The sequence below is a fragment of the Lathyrus oleraceus genome, chromosome 1 (assembly GCF_024323335.1).
Source record: "Lathyrus oleraceus cultivar Zhongwan6 chromosome 1, CAAS_Psat_ZW6_1.0, whole genome shotgun sequence".
NCBI lineage: Eukaryota > Viridiplantae > Streptophyta > Magnoliopsida > Fabales > Fabaceae > Lathyrus > Lathyrus oleraceus.
The window spans coordinates 197,403,845-197,408,979 of record NC_066579.1 but is presented as its reverse complement, the minus strand read 5'-3'; the positions used below and the strand labels follow the sequence as shown (position 1 = coordinate 197,408,979).

The window sequence follows — 5,135 nt, the reverse complement described above, 5'->3', positions numbered from 1 at the left end:
ATATCAATACAACTTGGACATGGCTCCAAATCGGACCTTGTTGCAAGGTATGTCTCAGACTGCCAAGGAAACCTTTAGAGAGTATGCTCAGCGTTGGAGACAGATTGATGCGTCCGTCCAACCCCCTATGTCTGAAAGGGAGATGGCGGACATGTTCATGAACACTCTTCAAGGCAATTATATTGAGAGATTGGCTGCTTGCCCGTCAATCAGCTTTGCAGAGATAGTAATTGTTGGAGAAAGAATCGAGAGTCTGTTGAAGATGGGCCGAATTCAAGACAATAGTGCTTCCAACTCATCAGGTCCCAAGAGACCGTTTGCTGGTAACAGTCAGCGAAGAAAAGAAGGCGAGGCAAGCATTGTGTATGCCGACAGAGGCAGGGGTAGAGGACGCCCTAATTATTATCAAGATCAAGTGGCCGCAGTCCCTATTCCAACACCTGTTCCTCAACCGCACTATCATCCGCAACAACAATCCAGGTACAACAATCAACAACAAGGAGGTAATCCGGGTCAGCAGAGACACTATCAACAACGTCCAAGGCAGACAAACCGGGTCATCGAGCCAATCCCAATGCCTTATTCAGTATTACTTCCCAAGCTGATTGACATGAATCTGGTTACGTTGAGAACTCTGGCCCCACCAATCGATCCCAATAATTTGCCTAGAGGTTATGATGTCAACGCCAGATGTGCTTTTCACTCCAACGCACCTGGCCATACTACAGATAATTGCAAGGCTCTCAAGTTAAAGGTACAAGATTTGAGAGATGCCCAGGCTATCAATTTTGCTCTGGTGCCTAATGTTATCTAGAACCCGATGCCGGCTTACGGCGGGCAGAGGATTAATGCTGTTGATAGTGGGGGAACTTTGAATTTGGTTTCTGATGTGACTAAGGTGAAGACTTCGCTATCGGTGGTTAAAGACCGACTTCTGAAAGGACAGATTTTCCCGGGCTGTGGGGAAGAATGCAGAAATTGTCAAGCTGCCGAAAACGGATGTGACAGTTTGAGAAGGGGTATTCAGCAACTGATAGATGAAGGTTGTCTTTAGTTCGATCAGGCCCGTCCAGTGAAGAATGATGTATCGACGGTGACATTTTATTTCACTCCTGAAGAAATATATGTTCCCAAGAGACTCGCTCCGACAACAATATATTTCCCAGAAAGTACAGAACCAACAACGGTGAACATCGAAAGTTCAGCACAAGTTGCAATTTACTCTGACAACCCTCAACCGACTTTGGTTGGTCCGATCACCATCACAATACCAGGACCCGTTCCGTATGAGAAAGACAGTGTTATCCCGTGGCACTATGGGGCTGATATCTACTGCCAGGGGCAGAAAGTTAACGAAGAAGACATTGACATTGGTAGCTCCGTTGTAGACAATGTTGGAGGGGTTGGTGGCTTCACTCGCAGTGGACGCCTATTTACACCATCAACATTACACGCGAATACTGAAGCCGAGGCAGCTGCCAAGGCTAAAGGGAAACAGATGGGCGCCGAAGAGGTTACTACTGAGGAAGATCCTCCTAAGACCGCGTTCGAGAAGGAAGTGGACGAGTTTATGAGGATTATCAAGAAAAGTGACTACAAGGTAGTCGACCAGCTAAATCAGACACCCTCAAAGATCTCCATTCTCTCACTATTGTTGTGCTCTGAGGCGCACAGAGCAGCCTTGTTGAAAGTACTGAATATGGCCTATGTTCCACCAGAGATAACTGTTAACCAGCTGGAGTCGGTAGTTTCCAATGTAAACGTTAGCCGGGGGCTAGGTTTCACCGATAATGACCTGACATCTGAGGGCAGGAATCACAACAAAGCCTTGCATATCACAATGGAGTGCAAAGGGGTGATGCTTTCCCATATTTTGGTTGATACAGGCTCTTCTCTGAATGTTCTTCCAAAGAAAGCCTTAATGAAGTTGGATTGCGATGACACCATCCTGAGGCCAAGTAACTTAGTTGTGAGGGCTTTTGATGGCTCTATGAGAGTTGTCTTTGGCGAAGTTGAGTTGCCAGTTAAGATTGGACCGCAGGTGTTCAAGAGCACCTTGGATTCATGTTGTCGGTGTTGTTACTTCTACCCTCCACCAGAAGCTCAAATATGAACTAGAAGGTCAGGTCATCACTGTCTGTGGTGAAGAGGATATTTTTGTTAGCCACCTGTCTACATTTAAGTATGTAGAGATGGACGGCGAGATGCACGAGATGCTGTGTCAGGGCTTCGAAGCCATAAACATCAATGAGGTCGCGCCCGAAGCTGTCTTTTCACCTGAGTTTAAGAAGGTCGGGACTTCTATCTCTTCATACAAGCAAGCTGTCGAAGTGGTTAAAGCTGGTAATGCCCAAGGCTGGGGCAAATTTGTGGAGCCAGTCATCAAAGAAGACAAGTTTGGATTGGGGTATGCTCCGGGATCTCAGAAGAATGAAACCGGTACTCTCTCCAGCGGGGGTTTGGTTTCTCCCCACATCGTCAATGTTGCAGATGAAGACAAGGCTGACAACGACTGTGACTTAGATAGCTGGATTCTCCTATGTGTCCCGGGAGAAAAGCTCAACAATTGGTCGTCTGAAAAAATCGTCCGGGTTACTCTACTGAAAGAGTGATTTTTATTGTTTTCCTTTATTACATGCATAATAAAGTCTTACACTTTGCCCAAGGTGTAACGGCTCATTTGTAGGGCCATCCATTTAGTTACATTTCGCAATTATTTTTATCATCAATAAAGGACGGCTTTTGCAAACAATTTTGTGTTCTCTTTCTTTCAGTTTTTTTCTACTTTTACAAAAAAAATGGCAATGTTTCTTTTTTCGTTTTTTCTTTCTTTCCAAAAAAAAAATCTCTGATTCTAAGGTAGAGCATGATCCTCCATCATGCAAAGTGGACCACCTGGATCTCACTACTAACGACAATGCTATGGCCAAGTATGACTTGGAAAATCCTATCTATTTGTCATACCCCAATTTTGTCCGGGCATATTTAAATTTTCATAGAATTAATTTCATTTTCATTTTTGCATCATATGCATAGCATGACATACATTTGCATCATGAATAAACACCTGAAATGTCAGTCAGAATGAATTTATTTGAGAATACAGAAAAAATCGGTTGAATCGTTAAAATTTGAGGAAAGACTGTATTTTTAATAAATATATTTTGTGCTGACCATTTTAGCATGTCCAATTTAATTTTTCGAGGATATTTGTTCCCGACTTTTATTTTCTTAATCAAGATATCATTTGAACAAATTGGAATTAATTAAATAATTAGTTTGAATTTATTTTTATGAATTAGAATTAATTACATAATTAGTCTGAATTTGTATTTGGTGAATTGATTTTTATTTTCTAAAATAATTGCTAAATACCTTATAATTTTCAAATTTAAAAAAAATAATAAATAATGAGGATTGCATTGGATCCCCTCCTAAACGGTAACACACGTGTAGCTCCTCACATCTCTCTGTCTCTCGTGGACAACTGGCACCCACTCCGTAACCGTCTCTCTCTCCACTCCACAAATATTTGTGTGCTGGCAACGACTAAAGGGAAGAAAAGAGGAAATAAATAAACAAACTTTCTCCTCTCTACCTCGCCCACGTGACACATCTCACGCCACTCCTTCCCACTCAATATTTCACACTCACACTTTCTTCATTAAAAGGCCTCTCTCTACTGTTCATAGTCTGGCTAAAAAAAAAGAGAAAATTAAAAAAGGAAAAGAGAAGCAGAAGGCCTTCTTCTTTTCCATCGCCCTCACCACTCAACTCTCAGCTCACAAAACCCTCTTTCTCTCGCTACACTAAAAACCCTCAAAAGAACCCTTCGCATTTTCCACGCCGGAAACATCCGCACAACCCCACAACACCGTAAACCTTCAAAATCCCAACCTTCAATCTTCATCGCCTCCGCTCAAACTCCCACCGGCGAAACCCCTTTGCAACCCAGCTCAGCCGTCAAATCCGTGTCCACCACCGTAAACCAGCATCTTCGCCATCTTAACCGCTCGCAACCCATCCAAAACCCTTTCCGCCGTCAAAAAACGCGAAGCCCTTCATCTTCTTCAAACTCAACCGTCAAAACCCCACCACCAGCAAATAAACCTATCGCGCGTCACCACCAACATCTCAAAGACCGACCACACCACTACCGCCGCTCACCTTCCTCAACAACCTTCACTCCGCCGCTGAAACCCACAAAACAACCTTCATTGTTCCTCGCCGGTTTTATCCTCTTTTGTTAACCTCGCATCCGAGATACCGCCATTGTGTCGGTAACTTCGACTCAACAGAAGCTGAAGTTTCTGATTTACTTACTGATATTTGGCTTCGAGTTTACTGCAGAATTCTTCCAAACAACAAATCAAAGTCCGCATTTCTATAATTTCCAAGCCGTGTCCAAGGTCGGTTCTCACCATTTCCGACGATAGCAAAGGTTGACGCAGATCTCGCCTTCGCCATTCTCTATCCGGTTGGTATTCGACTTATATTTCGGCGAAGTTTGGTTTTTATTATGTTATTTCTGTTCAGATTTTGGGTTCTAGTTATTTTGAAATTTGATTTTGTTTTTTTTGATTATTTTGGATATGGAACTGTTATGTTTGGAATGTTAGCATTAATCCTGGGAATGTTAGCATTAATCCTGTTTCAAGGCGGATTCGGTTTCCATGGCAGCATACTCCGGTATTGTTTGGCCGAAGGATACTTCTAGGAATATCTTAGTTTCTTCATAGAAGTTGAAAAAATCAAAGAATTATTATTTTTTTTATTTTTTTTATTTATTTTTAGTATGTGAAATTTCGTAACTGATGGTGAAGTGGTGTGTACGTTGAGTTTTGCTATGGCATTCATGTACCTTGGGTTCCTTTATTCATCATAGGTTGTTATTACATTGTTTGATTAATAGTTTTCATAATATGGGGTTGAATTTTAGTGCTGTTTCTAAAGAGCTCAATGCTACAAATGTGTACTACTTCTATATGATCATGTTTGGGCCAATTTATACATGTGATAGATGTTTAAATTGCTGCCATCTTTCTTTATCATTTGAAAATATCATAAACAAGTTGGGGATGGTTGTTATTCTATTTCATTACGGTATCATATGAACCGGTTTTCCGGTCTGTGGA

General features: G+C 42.0%; 1 long non-coding RNA gene across 1 annotated transcript; it reads left to right on the top strand.

Moving 5' to 3' along the window:
- Window positions 1-4,014: 4,014 nt before the first annotated feature.
- LOC127127295 (uncharacterized) lies at window positions 4,015-4,770 on the top strand. Its single transcript, XR_007805308.1, has 2 exons — window positions 4,015-4,477; window positions 4,620-4,770. It is a non-coding gene; the product is annotated as an uncharacterized LOC127127295 (long non-coding RNA).
- Window positions 4,771-5,135: the final 365 nt, after the last annotated feature.